Source organism: Marmota flaviventris, chromosome 15, assembly GCF_047511675.1.
Source record: "Marmota flaviventris isolate mMarFla1 chromosome 15, mMarFla1.hap1, whole genome shotgun sequence".
Lineage (NCBI taxonomy): Eukaryota > Metazoa > Chordata > Mammalia > Rodentia > Sciuridae > Marmota > Marmota flaviventris.
In genome coordinates, this window is record NC_092512.1 from 68,224,690 (window position 1) to 68,243,243 (window position 18,554).

At 37.3% G+C, this 18,554-nt stretch overlaps 1 pseudogene; it reads right to left on the reverse strand.

Moving 5' to 3' along the window:
- The window catches only part of LOC114090610 (10 kDa heat shock protein, mitochondrial pseudogene), a 47,693-nt pseudogene extending 44,747 nt beyond the window's left edge, over positions 1 to 2,946 (reverse strand).
- Positions 2,947 to 18,554: the final 15,608 nt, after the last annotated feature.

Genomic DNA, 18,554 nt, shown 5'->3' on the forward strand with positions numbered 1-18,554 from the left:
GCATAGATTGCTTTTACAATATTGAGGTATGTTCCTGTTATCCCTAGTTTTTCTAGAGTTTTGAACATAAAGGGATGCTGTACTTTGTCGAATGCTTTTTCCGCATCTATCGAGATGATCATATGGTTCTTATTTTTAAGTCTATTGATGTGGTGAATAACATTTATTGATTTCCGTATATTGAACCAGCCTTGCATCCCAGGGATGAATCCTACTTGATCATGGTGTACAATTTTTTTGATATGTTTTTGTATCCGATTCGCCAGAATTTTGTTGAGGATTTTTGCATCTAGGTTCATTAGAGATATTGGTCTGTAGTTTTCTTTCTTTGAAGTGTCTTTGTCTGGTTTAGGTATCAGGGTGATGTTGGCCTCATAGAATGAATTTGGAAGTTCTCCCTCTTTTTCTATTTCCTGAAGTAGCTTGAAAAGTATTGGTATTAGTTCTTCTTTAAAGGTTTTGTAAAATTCTGCTGTATACCCATCCGGTCCTGGGCTTTTCTTAGTTGGTAGTATTTTTATGGTTTCTTCTATTTCCTCAATTGATATTGGTCTGTTTAGGTTTTCTATATCCTCCTGACTCAATCTGGGCAGATCATATGACTTAAGAAATTTATCTATGCCTTCACTATCTTCTAATTTATTGGAGAATAAGGATTCAAAATAGTTTTTGATTATCTTCTGTATTTCTGAAGTGTCTGTTGTGATATTGCCTTTTTCATCCTGTATGCTAGTAATTTGAGTTCTCTCTCTTCTTCTCTTCGCTAGCATCGCTAAGGGTCTGTCGATTTTGTTTATTTTTTCAAAGAACCAACTTTTAGTTTTGTCAATTTTTTCAATTGTTTCTTTTGTTTCGATTTCATTCATTTCAGCTCTGATTTTAATTATTTCTTGCTTTCTACTTCTTTTGCTGTTGTTTTGCTCTTCTTTTTCAAGGATTTTGAGATGAAGTATGAGATCATTTATTTGTTGGTTTTTTTCTTTTTTTAAGGAATGAACTCCAAGCAATGAATTTTCCTCTTAGAACTGCTTTCAATGTGTCCCATAGATTCCGATATGTTGTGTCTGTGTTTTCATTTATCTCTAACAATTTTTTAATTTCCTCCTTGATGTCTTATATAACCCATTGATCATTCAGTAACCTATTGTTCATTCTCCAAGTGATGTATGCTTTTTCCTTCCTTCTTTTATCGTTGATTTTCAGTTTGATTCCATTATGATCAGATAAGATGCATGGTATTATCTCTACTCCTTTATATTGTCTAAGAGTTGCCCTATGACATAATATATGATCTATTTTTGAGAAGGATCCATGTGCTGCTGAGAAAAAAGTGTAACTGCTTGATGTTGGGTGGTATACTCTATATATGTCAATTAGGTCTAGGTTATTAATTGTGTTATTGAGTTCTATAGTTTCCTTATTCAACTTTTGTTTGGAAGATCTGTCCAGTGGTGAGAGAGGTGTGTTGAAGTCTCCCATGATTATGGTATGGTGGTCTATTAGACTCTTGAACTTGAGAAGAGTTTGTTTGACAAACATAGCTGCACCATTGTTTGGGGCATAAATATTTATGATTGTTATGTCTTGTTGGTGTATGGTTCCCTTAAGCAGTATGTAGTGTCCCTCTTTATCCCTTTTGATTAACTTTGGCTTGAAATCTATTTTATTTGATATGAGTATGGACACTCCTGCTTGTTTCCGAAGTCCATGTGAGTGATATGATTTTTCCCAACCTTTCACCTTCAGCCTATGTATGTCTTTTCCTATCAAATGCGTCTCCTGTAGGCAGCATATTGTTGGGTCTTGTTTTGTGATCCATTCTACTAGCCTGTGTCTCTTGATTGGTGAGTTTAAGCCATTAACATTTAGGGTTATTATTGAGATATGGGTTGCTCTTCCAGCCATATTTGTTTATTTCTGTTTCTAAACATGGTTTGTTTTCCTCTTTGATTGTTTTCCCCCCCTTTACTGTCCTACCTCCCACTGTTGGTTTTCATTGTTATTTTCCATTTCCTCTTCCTGAAATGTTTTGGCGAGGATGTTTTGAAGAGATGGTTTTCTAGCTGCGAATTCTTTAAACTTTTGTTTATCGTGGAAGGTTTTAATTTCATCTTCCATCCTGAAGCTTAATTTCACTGGATACACAATTCTTGGTTGGAACCCATTTTCTTTCAGTGTTTGAAATATGTTATTCCAGGATCTTCTAGCTTTCAGAGTCTGTGTTGAAAGATCAGCTGTTATCCTGATTGGCTTACCCCTAAATGTAATCTGCTTCCTTTCTCTTGTAGCTTTTAAAATTCTCTCCTTATTCTGTATGTTGGGCATCTTCATTATAATGTGTCTAGGTGTAGATCTCTTATGATTTTGCACATTCGGCGTCCTGTAGGCTTCTAGGATTTGGGATTCTGTCTCATTCTTCAAGTCTGGGAAGTTTTCTCGTATTATTTCATTGAATAGACAGCTCATTCCTTTGGTTTGGAGCTCCGTACCTTCCTGTATCCCAATGACTCTTAAGTTTAGTCTCTTAATGTTATCCCATATTTCTTGGATGTTCTGCTCATGGTTTCTTAACAGTCTTGCTGAGCTGTCTATGTTATTTTCCAGTTGAAATACTTTGTCTTCATTGTCTGATGTTCTATCTTCTAAGTGTTCTACTCTGCTGGTAGTATTCTCAATTGAGTTTTTAAGTTGGTTTATTGCTTCCTGCATTTCTAGGATTTCTGTTTGTTTGTTTTTTATAACCTCTATCTCCCTGTATAGTTGATCCTTTGCTTTCTGGATTTGTTTGCGTAATTCATTGTCGAAGTGATCTTTCATTGTCTGATTTTGCTGTTTAATGTCTTCCTTGATACTCCAGATCGTCTGAAGCTTGTATATCCTGAATTCTTTATCTGACATTCCATCTGCTGCAGCTGTTACCTCTTCTAAAGTTGTGTTGACCTGCATTGCTTGTGGTCCTTTCTTTCCTTGTCTTTTCATACTGATTGCGTATCTTTCCTGCAGGCGCGGGCGGCGGCTCTGCTCTCTCCTTATTCCAATTGGGGTGTCGTGGCTACCACGCCGGCAGGTCACTGGGCCTGTTCTGGGCGCTGGCGGCGGCTCTGTTCTGCCCCTACTCCAATTGGGGTGACGAGTGTACCACGCTGGCAGGCCACCGGGCCTGATCCGCCGGTCAGTTGCAGGTTTGCCTACCCTGCAGGCGCGGGCGGCGGCTCTACTCTGCCCCTACTCCAAATGGGGTGACGTGTCTGTCGTACCGGCAGGCCACTGGGCCTGTCCTGCTGGTCGGTCGCAGATCTGCCCACCTTTCGGGCACGGGTGGAGGCTCTGCTCTGCCCCTACTCCAATTGGGGTGTCGTGACTACCCCGCCTGCAGGACGCTGGGCCTGTTCCTGGCACGGGTGGCGACTCTGCTCTGCCCCTACTCCAATTAGGGTGGTGTGTGTACCACGCCGGCAGGCTCCTGGGCCTGATCTGCCGGTCTGTTGCAGGTCTGCCTACCTTGGAGGCGCAGGCGGCGGATCTGCCCTGCCCCTCCTACCACGCCTGCAGACCCCTGGGCCTGATCTGCAGGTTGGTCACAGGTCTGCCCACCCTGCGGGCACGGGTGGCGGTTCCGCTCCGCCTCCACTCCAATTGGGGTCACGTGGCCACCACACTGGCAGGGCCTGATTCGGGCGTGGGAGAAGGATCTGCTCTGCCCCTACTCCAGTTGGGGTGACGTGTGTACCACACTGGCAGGCCACTGGGCCTGACCCGCCAGGCTGTCACAGGTCTGTTTACCTTGCAAGCGCGGGCGGCGGCTCTGCCCTGCCCCTCCTACCACACCCATGTACCACTGGGTCGCGGGTCTGCCCCCTTATTAATTATTAATATATTCAATATTAGCCTTACACTTACCCAAGGCTCCCAGATAATAATGACTCCTATTAGGCAATTCCCCAAAATGAACAAGCAAAGTGAAGTCATTCGGTTTTGCATTCATTTTTCGAGTGTAATGGACAGCATCAGTGCAAACACTGAGAAAAAGCATGCTAGGTAAGATTAGGCGGGGGAGATCAAGTGGGCTATGTGACATCAACATAGTATCCTGCAGTGGGAGAAAGACCAAAGGTAAATAAGAAATAAACTGTGATGTCCTTTCTAGGCAAGACTGGCGATTCTCAACTTCATCTAACAAAGTAAAAAGACCTCGCTGGGCAGAGAAGGAGATAGCTTGGAAACAGCCAAGCTTAAATTTCAGGACAAATAGAAGAACTCACTGAACCTTCAAGAAATTTAAAATATATAAAAATATTTAGGCATAATGAAGAATCAATAATGACCCTTCTATTTTTAATAAAATGTAAAAATACAGAGAAAATATATGTCCCTTTACCCACCACCTAACTTAAGAAATACAATTTTACAAATATAAATAAATCCCACTATGTCTTACCTCTTACTCAGAGGATACTTCTAGCCTAAATTTAGCATTCTTCCATACTCTATTTTTTCCCTTCCACTTATCCCTTTCATTGACTGCTGTCACCACTACCTTTGTTCAGGGAAGCAATATTCACTTGCTAAGCAACTCTAAATATTATAGTATATCTGTAAGAGGAAGTTTCTAATTTTCTTTCTTTATAAATTGTGATCTCATACTGTGATCATTGCATCCCTCTTCTTCACATGGATTAAACTAAACACATTTGAACATGTGTAATGTGCCAGTTAGTCCTCTAATGACTGAAAATACAGTTTAATATTCATGATAGACCCCTAGCAATTGCTTAGTAAGTATTTCTTTTTTAATTTTAATTTGTTATATATGACAACAGAATGCATTACAACTCATATTACACATATAGAGCACAATTTTTTACATCTGTGATTGTTACAAATTAGAGTCACATCCTTTGTGCCTTCATACATGTTCTTAGGGTACTGATGACCATTGTATTCCACCATCTTTCCTACCCCTATGCCACCGCCCTTCCTCTTCCTCCCATTTTTCCCTTTGCCCCATCTAGAGTTCATTTAATCCTCCCATCTCTTCCCCTACATCATAGTATGAATCAGCATCTTTAAATCAGACAAATCATTCAGTATTTGTTTTTTTTCTTTTTTTTTTTTGGGGGGGGGGGGATTGGCCAATTTCACTTAGCATTATATTCTCCAGCTCCATCCATTTATCTACAAATGCCATAATTTTATTCTCTTTTAATGCTGAATAATATGCCATTGTGTATATATACCGCAGTTTCCTTATCCATTCATCTACTGAAAGGCATCTAGGTTGCTTCCACAGTTTAGCTATTGTGATTTGTGCTGCTATAAACATTGATGTGGCTGTGTCCTTATAGTATGCTGTTTTTAAGTCCTTTGGGTATAGACCAAGGAGTGGGATAGCAGGGTCAAATGGTGTCCATTCCCACTTTTCCAAGGAATCTCCATACTGCTTTCCATATTAGCTTCACCAACTTGCAGTCCCACCAGCAATGTATGAGTGTGCCTTTTTCCCCACATCCTCACCAACACTTATTGTTGTTTGTATTCTTAATAGCTGCCATTCTGACTGGAGTGAGATAAATCTTTGGTTTGCATTTCTCTAATTGCTAGAGATGTTGAACATTTTTTCATATATTTGTTGATTGATTATTTATCTTCTTCTGAGAAGTGTCTGTTCAGTTCCTTGGCCCACTTATTGATTGGGTTATTTGTTTTGTTGGTGTTAATATTTTTGAGTTCTTTATATATTCTAGAGATTAGTGCCCTTTCTGCTGTGGAGGTGATAAAAATTTGCTCCCAAGCTATAGGCTTTCTATGCACCTCACTGATTATTTCTTTTGCTGAGAAGCTTTTTAGTTTGAATCCATCCCATTTTTTTTGATTCTTGGTATTAATTCTTGCCCTATCGGAGTCTTATTTAGGAAGTTGGGGCCTAATCCAACATTATGGAGATTTGGTCATACTTTTGCTTCTAATAGACAAAGTGTCTATGGTTTAATTCCTAGGTCTTTGATCAAACACTTTGAGTTGAGTTTTGTGCACAAAGAGTGGTAGGGGTTTAATTTCATTTTGTTGCATATGGATTTCAAATTTTCCCAGCACCATTTGTTGAAGAGGCTATCTTTTGTCCAATGTTTTTTGTGCCTTTGTCAAATATAACTGTAATTATGTGAGTTAGTCTCTGTGTCCTCTATTCTGTACCATTGGTCTACAAATCTATTTTGGTTCCAAAACCATACTTTTTTGTTACTATTGCTCTGTAGTATAGTTTAAGGTCTGGTATAGTAATGCTATACACTTCACTCTTCTTGCTAAGGATTGCTTTAGCTATTCTGGGCCTCTTATTTTTCCAGATGAATTTCATGACTGCTTTTTCTATTTCTATGAGGAATGTCATTGGGATTTTGATTGGAATTGCATTAAATCTGTACAGTGCTTTTGGTAATATGGTCATTTTGATAATACTAATTCTGCCTATTCAAGAGCAAGGGAGATCTTTCCATCTTCTAAGGTCTTCTTTAATGATTCCCAAGTATTTTATTTTATTTTTTTTGATGCTACTGTAAATGAGTTTTTTCCTCATTTCCCTTTCAGAGGATTTGTCACTAATATACAGAAATGCCTTTGATTTATGGGTGTTGATTTTGTATCCTGCTATTGCTGAATTCATTTACTAGTTCTAGAAGTTTTCTAGTATAATTTTTTGGGTCTTCCATGTATAGAATCATATCATCAGCAAATAGTGCTAATTTGAGTTCTTCTTTACCTATCCATGTCCCTTTAATTTCTTTCATCTATCTAATTGCTCTGGCCAGTGTTTCAAGAACTATGTTAAATAGAAGTAGTGAACAAGGGCATCCCTGTCTTGTTCCAGTTTTCAGAGAGAATGCTTTCGATTTTTCTCCATTTAGAATGATGTTGGCCTGAGGCTTAGCATAGACAGCTTTTACAATGTTGAGATATGCTCCTATTATCCCTAGTTTTTCTAGTGTTTGGAACATGAAGGGGTGCTGAATTTTGTTGAGTGCTTTTTCTGAATCTATTGAGATGATCATATGATTCTTATATTTAAGTCTATTGATGTGATGAATTACATTTATTGATTTCCATATGTTGAACCAAACTTACCCTGGAATGAACCCCACTTAATTGTGTTGCACTATCTTTTTGATATGTTTTTGTATTCAATTTCCCAGAATTTTATTTAGAATTTTTGCATCTATGTTCTTTAGAGATATTGGTCTAAAATTTTCTTTCTTTGATATGTCTTTGCCTGGTTTTGGAATCAGGGTGATATTGGCCTCATAGAATGAGTTTGGAAGTGCCGCCTCTTTTTCTATTTCCTGAAATAAATTGAAGACTATTGGTGTTAGTTCTTCTTTAAAGAACTAACCACATTGTCTTGTTCAATGTGGCTATGTATCCATCCAGTACTGGGCTCTTCTTTGTTGGTAGGCTTCTGATGATATCTTCTTTATCAATTTCATCACTTGAAATTGATCTGTTTAAGTTGTGTATATCACATTTGGGCAAATCATATGAGTAGAAATTTATTGATGCCTTCAATATTTTGTGTTTTATTGGAGTTTTCAAAATAATTTCTAATTATCTTCTGTATTTCTTTAGTGTCTGTTGTGATATTTCCTTTTTCATCACATATGTTAGTAATTTGAGTTTTTTCTCTCCTTTTCGTTAGCATGGCTAAGGGTCTGTCAATTTTATTTATTTTTTCAAAGAACCAATTTTTTGTTTTGTCAGTTTTTTAATTACTTTTTTGTTTCATTTTTTAAATTTCAGCTCTGATTTTAGTCATTTTTTTTTCTTCTACTGCTTTTGGTATAGAATTGTTCTCCTTTTTCTAGGGCTTTGTGATGTAATGTTAAGTCATTTATTTGTTGATATTTTCTTCTTTTAAGGAATGAACTCCATGCAATGAACTTTCTTCTTAGAACTGCCTTCATAATGTCCCAGAGATTTCAACATGTTGTATCTGTGTTCTCAATCACCTCTAAAATTTTTTAATCTCCCACTTGATATCTTCTGTATCCCATTGTTCATTCAGTAGCATATTAGTCTCCAGGTGTTGGAGTAGCTTTTATTTCTTCTAATATCTAATTTCTAATTTTATACTATTTTGATCTGATAGAATGCAGAGTAGTATCTCTACTTTTTTATATTTGCTAAGAGTTGCTTTGTGACATAACATATGGTCTGTTTTAGAGAAGGATCCATGTGCTGCTGAGAGGAAAGTGTATTTGCTCATTGATGGATGAAATATCCTGAATATGTCAGTTAAGTCTAAATCATTGATTGTATTATTGAATTCTGTAGTTTCTTTATTCAGCTTTTGTTTGGAAGATCTATCCAGTGGTGAAAGAGGTGTGTTAAAGTCACCCAAAATTATTGTGTTGTGGTCTATTTGACTCTTGAACTTGAGAAGAGTTTGATGAATGTAGATGCTCCATTCTTGGGGCATATATATTTATAATTGTTATGTCTTGTTGGTGTGTGGTTCCCTTGAGCAGTATGTAGTGTCCTTGTTTATCCCTTTTGATTAATTTTAGCTTGAAGTCTACTGTATTTGATATGAGGATGGAAACCTTGCTTCCACAGTCTATGTGGGTGTTATGATTTTTCCCAACCCTTCACCTTCAGTCTGTGGATATCTTTTCCTATGAGATGAGTCTCTTGGAGTCAACATATTGTTGGGTCTTTTTTTTAAAATCCAATCTGCTAGTCTATGTCTTTTGATTGGTGAGTTTAGGCCATTCACATTAAGGATTATTATTGAAACATGATTTGTATTCCCAGCCATTTTTGTTTATTTTTTGGTATTTAACTTGACTTGGTTTCTCCTCTGATTAGTTTTCCCTTTAGTGTAATATTTCCCTTTGCTGATTTTCATTGTTGTTTTTCAATTCTTCCTCATGGAATATTTTGCTGAGGATGTTCTGTAGTGCAGGCTTTCTATTTGTAAATTCTTTTAACTTTTGTTTATCATGGAAGGTTTTTATTTCATCATCAAATCTAAAGCTTAATTTTGCTGGATATAAGATTCTTGATTGTCTCCCATTTTCTTTCAGAGCTTGGTACATGTTGTTCCACCATCTCCTGGCTTTGAGGGTCTGGATTGAAAAATCTGCTGAGATATGAATTGATCTCCCCCTCCCCGAGATGTGATCTTATTCCTCTCTCTTGCAGCTTATAAGATTCTATCCTTTTTCTTTATGCTAGGCATTTTCATTATAATGTGCCTTGGTATAGATCTGTTGTAATTTTGTACATTTGCTGTCCTGTCAGCCTCTTGTATTTGGCTTTCCAATTCATTATTCATGCTGAGAAATTTTCTGATATTATCTCATTGAAGAGATTGTGCATTCCTTTAGTATGAAATTCTGTACCTTCCTCTATCCCAATCACTCTTAGATTTGGTCTTTTGATGCTGTCCCATAATTCTTGGATGTACTGATCATAGTTTCTTACTATCTTCACTGTGTGATCAACTTTATTTTCCAGATTGTACACTTTGTCTTCATTATCTGATGTTCTTTCTTCTAAGTGATCTAGTCTATTGGTTATGCTTTCTATTGATTTTTTTAATTTGGTTTATTGTTTCCTTCATTTCAAGGATTGCTGGTTGGCTTTTTTTCAGAGCCTCTAACTCTTTCTTGAAGTAATATTTTGCTACCTGTGTTTGCTCTCTTATCTCTTTGTTGAGTGATCAATTTTTGCCAATATTTGCTCATTTAGGTCATTCTTTAATTCACAGATCATTTTCATTATGAAACTTTGTACTCCTTCTCTGACATTTCATCATCTTCACTGTCCATGGGTTCTGTTATTATTGTATCCTGGTTTGTTTGGGGCACTTTCCTCCCTTGTTTTTTCATGTTATCTATGTGTCTTCCTTTCTTGCAGTGTGGATCTAAGGTATTACAGTTTCTTCCCTACATTCTTGTGGTACCCGTGCAGATTGTCTGTATCTCACCTTGATGTTGGTGTCCCTCAATGGATGGTGGTACAAGTAAAGGTGGTGCCCCAAGATGAATGCAATGTCTTACAGAGATGGAGCTGAAAAGGTGGGCCTTACACTGTCTTGGGGATGCTTGCTTTGAGATGTAGCTGCTTCTAGGCCCTGTCTATTGTCAAAAAAGTAGGAGCTACTGCATGGGGAAAGCTATGGCAATGTATGCAGTGTCCCAAGATGGAAGTGGGTTAGGCTTGAGCTCCCAGGTGAGGGGAGGGTGGCGAACTTGGACCTACCCTGGGCCTGGGTCCCATGTATGTCAATGTGGGCAGATCTGGACTGGGCCTGAGCTCCTGTGGTGGTCTGCTGATAGGAAGAGGTGGTCCTGTGTTGGAACCTGAGCTCCAGCAGGTGTCTGCTGGTGGAGGGATGGATCTAGGCCTACTATGGGCCTGGGTTCCACACAGTTTGGTGTATTTCTTGAATGAATGAATAATGGACTCTCTATTACTACCCTCAAGAGCATCCAGAATAAACAAAAGAAAAAGACACAGCAATAATTTGATAAGCAATATTGGAGGAAAGAATGTAAGGCTACAGGAATATAAATGCAGATATTCCATAAAGGTATTTCTTTCAATCATTCCAGGGTGTAACAAAACCTTGCCACTTAATCTAATAACTGTCACTTAAACATTTGCAGAATGTTTCCTATGCTTCCACGAGGCAGAAGCATAAAGACAACGTGCTTACTAGCCATCAGGACCCCATAGAAAATATTCTAGACAATGTTTACTTCCCCAGAGTGTCAACAGGAGAGACAACCCCAGCTCAATGCCAGGCATCAACTTGAACCCCATCTTGATCAGTTCAAAGAGTTCTGTCCAACCAAGGGCAACTCAGAAAATGTTTTCTTCTCTTCCCACTTTCAATGGTGGGGACCCACCATCAATGCAGAGTGGGGAGGATCACTTCCTCCTCATATCTATCCAATAACCACAACAAAAACAACAACCATAAACAAACTAATAATAATGACTGGCATATATTAAGCACTTGATATGTGATACATATACACATTTTCACATGCGCTATCTCCTGTAAGCCTTACAACCCTTTATTAAGCATCAGTCTCATTATTGCCCCTATATTACATTAAAATTTTCCATCCAGTCCTGAAGTATGTTAAGTAAACTACCTAAGAACATAGTCAAAAAAGCTTATCTGAAAGCTACCTGTCCTTTATGAAAAAATTATGGTCGTAAAAATAAATTTTAGCGTCATTAACAATGAATTATTGACAAAACATTAGTCATAATAATAATAATAGCATAGTAACTGAAAATGGGACCACCTGGGCAGAAAAGGACCCTTGATGGAGAAGGCAACACATTGAAATCAAGTTCAGGGGGCATATTGATAGCATTGCTCATTTGTTTAATATACAACTAAGAACAGGACAAGAACTCACCTTCTTATCACTTGTCACACCAGGTTGTAGTTTCACATTGCCTGAGGCAGCAGGGCTCCCGCTGGAGTTTGTGTTAGTAACAGAGTTATTTCCATGGTTCCCTTATGGTTTCTAGAGACAATAATATATATTTTTAAAGCTTGGCTGATTTTATTCATGGAATCCACCCAATAGTTGACACATTAAAAGTGGCATAAGTCCATATTTTGTAAAGTGTATCAACATGTCATAATTATGAAATACTGTATCGTAGACTAAAGAGATCTTTTAAAAATGATATGCATCTATAATTGTCCTGCTCAGAGCTGCCAACCAGGGGACCTCATTTATAACAGGATCCAGGGTATCCTCGGTGGTCCTTGCTGACCAGTCCCACAGAGGTCCCCTGGGAAAGCAAAGATGCAGAATAGCCAATGCTCTCACCTCAGGTATAAATGTTTATGGATGGTAGAGGCTGCAGAGAAATGCAGAGAGAGAAAAATGTAAATTTTTAGATTAAAATGTGATTTATTCTTCAGAATAGAATGATATGCTGTCCTACATACTACTTTTCCAGGAAAACTTACCCAGAAGGCATTGTATTTAAGGTAGGTTTTGGAGGAAAAGCAAAGGTTCACCAGGTGGGGAAGTGGGTGAAATCTTAGCAGATGTGAAAACAAAGATAATAGAATTTTCTCAGCCTATATGAAGTTGAGTCAAGAGGGGTATGCATTTTTATGTGAGATCAAATTATTTACCATTATTTATGTGAGATCAAATTATTTTGCATGCGGATTTTTCTTAAATAGTATATCAGAGTTATATCTAAAATTCTTGAAAATGCCTTTTTAGAGATGATAATTTCATTGTATATTTGGACCCTAATTTCTTTAACCTTTCATTTAGTTTAAGTTATTTAGATTTTTTTCTCCAACGTTTCTGCATTATGAGCAATGCTGGTAAAAATACCATTGAGTATAAATTTCCATCTGATTTTCTGATCATTTATTTAATATTCAGTCTTAGAAGTAGAATTGCTGACCAAAAGATAATAGAAATATATGAGCTTCTATACTGACAGATTGCTTTCCAGTAAGTTTGTGTCCAATTCTATGAAAGAGTCTTTATTTCACCAAGCCACATCCATCTGTGGGTACCAACTTGTATCAAAACTTTCTAATATGATAGAGGTAAATTGTATGTCATCACTGGACATATTTTTAGAAATATTTTCTTCCCATATAAAATAGTCATTAAGCTTTTGTATTGTACACTGTTCATAATAGCCTTCCTCTTTCAGGGAGAAGATTAATTTCTGCATTGCTTCTATCTGCAGAATCCAAGGAGAGGAGAGAGTTTGACCTAGCATTCTGATTTGGCCCAAGAGAGGCAGGGAAGGAAGGTAGAGTGAACATTAACTTACAAACTCTTGTTTTATGTTTCAGTAAGTAAAGGTTTCTAGGTTTGTTGTTTAGTAAGTCCTTGGGCATAACTTGAAAGTAGGATGAAAAAAAATATAATTAACATTGCATAATAAGTGAGGCTCCACAGTATCTGTAAGAAAAGTCTCCTCTTCCTTATTTTCTGAAAAATATTGGCTGCCTGTGGGAGATGAGTGTGTTCTTTTCACAATTACATAAATCAAAATTTACACAGTCACATGTGACAGAAACTGAGCTCAAAATAGCTGAAGCAATAATAGGCATTTGTTGGCTTAAGTAACTGAAATGCAAGAGCTCTATCCAGTTATTAAAATCATGATCACAGCCCCGCCATTTTCCTTTTTTAAAAAACATTATTTTCTTTTCTGCTCATTTTGTTTCCAAGTAGGTTTTCTTGACATTGTGATCAGCAGGGCTCTGAGCAGCTCCAGACATTTCAGGGAATTTGTGTCCTAAGTCCCAACAAAGCACTTGAGGTCTGATTAGACCTAAGCCCTACCCACTGGCACTCCACTCATCAAACTCTGCAGCAGCCCCACCCTGGGAGCACCCAATCTGGTCTGAGTGGACAGAACTGTAACTGACAGTGTTTCCTAATCCACCCCACCTCATACTGGTGAGAAGGGAAGCTGAAATGTATGTCAAAGAGCTTCAGTCTTCAGTCTCTCCAACTGGCAGCTCAGAGAGCAATACAAAATCAGGAAGGGTTAACACACCCAGCCCTTGCTCTATCCGTATGTAGATCAAGAAGAAATGGAAAGAAATAGAGTTGAACACAGACAGTAACCATCCATTCTGATCAATAATTTTGACAACCTTACTGGAGGTGTTTCCTTCATTTTTCACTGAGAATCGTTTGTGTGTCTGTCTCTGTGTGTGTGTGTGTGTGTGTGTGTGTGTGTGTGTGTGAGAGAGAGAGAGAGAGAGAGAGAGAGAGGGAGAGGGAGAGGGAGGAAAGGAGGGAGAGAATTCTTGCTGGTGCTCATTGGTTCAGGGACATATATACATGCACTTGTTTCCTTTTTATTCTCATTTTTAGCATTTTTAAAGTGTTTTTTTCCCTTGCCTTGTTTTTTGAGAGTTCGGGTTTTTTAGTTTGTATATTTTGTTTTTATTTTGTTTTCAATCATTTGTTTCTCTTTCTTCTTCTCCTGATAATGGCAAAATTCTATTGTTCTGTCTTCCTCTTTACTTTAGTCTCCTATTTTCTCCCTCCTTCCTTATAACCATCACCTACTACCTCTCTCCTGTATTCTCTCTGTCCACTTTTTGAAACTATAAAGTCTTTTGTGTCTTCCTACTGCATTTTTTCTCCAAATTTCTGTATTTTTGCCATGTTTCAGAACTAATTTGTTTATATAACTCCTGCTCCCACCATTAATGTTGATGCAATCATTACTGCTGTGGATTACATAGTTGACACCTGCTGTTTACTTTAAAGTAAGTATAGTTCATGGTTATTGTTTTCACTCTTAACAATTGCTTACCCCACCATTCCTGTTTATTTGTGGTAATTAATGTGGAAGATGTCAGAGGAGGAAAATAGGTGTTTATTGTAATGCTGTGTATCATTTGCAGTGGTTGTTCCTAATTTTTTTGCCCCACTTTTTAAGGTGCTAGGAACTTACAGGGACACTGTTATAGTTTAGATATGATATGAGGGGTTCCCCAAAAGATCATGTGTGAAATAAAATAAGAAAGTTTAGAGGTGAAATGATTGGATTATGAGAGCCTTAATCCAATCAGTGAACTAATCCCCTGATAAGGATTAACTGAGTGGTAACTGTAGCTCGGAAGGGTAGGGTGCAGCTGGAGGAGGTGGGTCATTGAGGCATGCCTTTGGGGTATATATTTTGTACTCAGTGAGTGGAGATTCTCTCTGCTGCCTGATCATCACGTATTGAGCTGCTTCCCTCTTCCACGTTCTTCTGTCATGATGTTCTGCCTCACTCAAGCTCTAAGGAATGGAGCCAGCAATCTAGGGACTGAGACCTCTGAAACTGGGTGTCCCCAAATAAACTTCTCCTAAGATTGTTCTTGTCAGGTTTTTTTAGTCACAGAAGTGGAACAGCTGACTAAGACAGGCACTAAAAGTTCACAGGGCAGAGTATCTGCTGCTGAAACACACTCAACAAAAAGACAGCAAGACTTGCCGCACACAAAAATTAATGGCACTTGGTCTTCAGCTATGCTTTTATACAAAGAATAGAAGAAACCAAGAACAAAACTCAAAATTATACTATGAAATTCCTATACCCCATTCAAGTTGATGTGACCATTAATATGCTAGACAACATAGTAGACAGCTGCTGTCAAATTCCTGATCCAGTTCATGTTTCTTTTTTATTGTTGGTACTGTTGTTAAATGCTGACCACACCATTTGTGTATAGGTGCAATTAGTGTTATAAATGTCAACACAGACACCAGACATTTATTATAAAGCAGTACATCTGTTGCTGACATTAGTGCCACTCCTGGCTCCGAGTTCCCTCGGAGAAAGGCTAGAAAGAGATTGTGACACTTAAAGATCACAGAATAGAGACCCTACATCTGAGAAATACATCTCAACCATGTGGAGTGAGATTCATTCCACACACAATTTATCCCACTGAAGCCCTGACATTATTCCAATTCAAAGAATTCAGGATACAAAAGCCTCAAACCAACAGCAAAGGACCCAAAGAAAACAATGAGAGAGGAACCTCAGATCTCCCCCCCTGGACATATACTTATATAACAAAAAAAAGAAAGAAGTCCCAAAACAAATAACATAATTACACACAAGAGGACACATGGAAAAAGAAGAATTCATTTAAATTGATGTACAAGTCCAAGACCTCTGAAAACATGAAGAAGCAGGCAAACAAATCTCTCCCCAAACTTTATGATCCCCCAAGAAAGAATCCCACTGACAGTGATGTGGATGAAATCCCAAAGAAACATTAGATTTTAAAAAAACCCTGATTACCAAAATGTTCAATGAACTAAAAGAAGATCCAAAGAAGGAATTAAGAGAGCAAATACAGGGGGCTGGGGATATAGCTCAGTTGGTAGAGTGCTTTCCTCGCATGCATAGGGCCCTGGGTTCAATCCCCAGCACCTCACAAAAATAAATAAATAAATAAAGAGAGCAAATACAGAGATAAAAGACCATTTTAATAAAGAAATAGAAATAGTGAAAAGAAACCCATCAGAATTCCCAGAAATGAAAGACACAACCCATCAAATTTTAAAGTTCACTTGAAAGCATCAATAAAATATTAGATTCAATCCTTAAAAGATAGAACTTCAGGCCTTGAAGACAGTGTATATGATCTTGAACATAAAGAATTCAATAATGGGGAAAAATTGTAGAACATGATCAGATTACACAAGAACATGGGACAGCTTTTAAGATCAAGCCTGAGAATCATCGGGATAGAAGAGAACATGGAGATACAAACTAAAGGCATAAAGAAAATTTTCAATGAGATAGTTACAGAAAACTTTTCCCATATCAGAAATGAGATATCCACATACAGGAGGTTTACATGACCCTAACTAGACCTATTCAAATGAGAAGCTATCTAAAATATATAACATAAGTACAGAACATTAAAAAGCCACTAAATTCTGGTAAAGATAGAAGCCAAGACATATTCAGAGGCAAACCAATAAGGCTCACTTCTAATTTCTCAATTCAGACCCCAAATTCAAGGCTGGTCTGGAATGAGATATTCCAAGCTCTAAAAGAAAACAACTGCCAGCCAAGATTACTATACACCATAAAGCTCAGCTACAAATCCAAGGAGGAAATAAAAACTTTCCTTGAAAATACTAAAGAATTCATTAGCACTCAGCCAGCACTACAAAGAATAATCAAAGATAAACTAAACACAGAAGAACTAAAAAACAGTTCCCCAAGCTCCCAAACAGAAGCAGTAAATGAGAATCAAGAGAAAATTAAATACAGAAAATATCAAATGGCAGAAAGCCAAAATATATCTATATGAATGCTGAATGTTAATGGTCTCAACTCCCCAATTAAGACACAGATTAGCATGGGAGGTGGGGAACAAGACCTAACTACATGCTATTTACAAGAGACTCATTTTACAGGCAAAGACACCCACGGGATGCAGGTAAAAGGATGGGGGAAAATGTTGTACGCATTTGGGCCCTGAAAACAAGCAGGATTAGCTACTCTCATATTTAACAAAGCTGATTTCAAGCAAAAATTAATTAGAAGAGAAAAGAAGGCCACTAAATTCTGGTAAAGGGAACAATCCAGCAATAATATATAATGATAGTAAACATTTATGACTCAAATATCAGGGCACCAAATTACATTTACAAAAAATACTACATGACATTGAATCCCAGATAGAGCCCAACAGAATAGTACTTGGTGATTTCAACACACCCTGACTACCATTAGGTCATCAATATATAAAATCAATAAAGATATCTCCAACCTAAATAATACTATAAATCAAGTGTACCTAACATATATATAAATAATATTTTATCCCCAAACAGTTGAATGTACCTTCTTCTCAGCAGCACATGAAACTTTTTTCCAAAATAGACCATATTCTAGGCTACAAACCAAATCTTAGCAAATACAAAAAAGAAAAAATTATATAATCCCGTGTGTCCTATCATATCAGAATGGCATGAAGCTAGACATCAACAATAAGAAAAATAATAGCCAACACAAAAATACACAGGAATTGATCAGTACTCTTTTGAATGAAGAATGAATCAAAGAAGAGATGAGAGCAGAAATCAAGATACCTGGGACAAAAGCAGTTCTTAGAGGAAAATTAATAGCATTGAGTATTCTTACATTAAAAAAATAGAGCAATCCCAAGTAAATGAGCTTATGCACCTCCTGAAGGGCTTAGAAAGAAAAGAACAAACTAATTCCAAAGCTAGTAGAAGACAAGAAATAACTAAGATGGTAGAGTGAGATGGGCATCATTACCTTAGGTACATGTATCACTACACATATGATGTGATGCTACATCGTGTACAGCCACTGAAATAAAAAGTTGTGCTGCAATTGTGTACAATGAATCAAAATGTATTCTGCTGTCATATATACCTAATTAAAATAAATAAATAATTTTAAAAAATTGTTTAAAAAAAATAAAGGGAAGACCAGTAATGTAGAAGAAGGCAGAGTAGAAGGATCAGTAAGGGGAGGCAATGCAGAATGAATTCTTAAAAATCAAAACTACATTAAGATTTCATCTGACTCCAATAAGAATGAAAATGGTCAAGAAAATGAACAATAATAACTGCTAGTGAAATTATGGGGGAAAAAAAGGAACACTTGTACATGGTTGGTAGGACTTCAGACTAGAACAACTCTGGAAAGCAGTTTAGAGATTCCTCAAAAACCTAGAGATGGAACCACCAAAAACATTAAGATTTCATCATACCACACACACACATACACACACACACACACACACACACAAGTTCTACACAGCCATAAAAAGAATGAAATATATGGCATTTGCTAGTAAATGGATGGAAATGATGAAAAATCATTTTAAGTGAAATAAGCAAAAGTCAGATACTCAATGGCTAAGTGTTTTCTCTCATACACAAAAACTAGAATAAAATAAGAGAAAATAAAGGGAAGACCAGTAATATAGAAGAAGGCAGAGTGAAAGGATGGTAAAGAGAGGCAATGCAGAATGAATTCTTAAAATC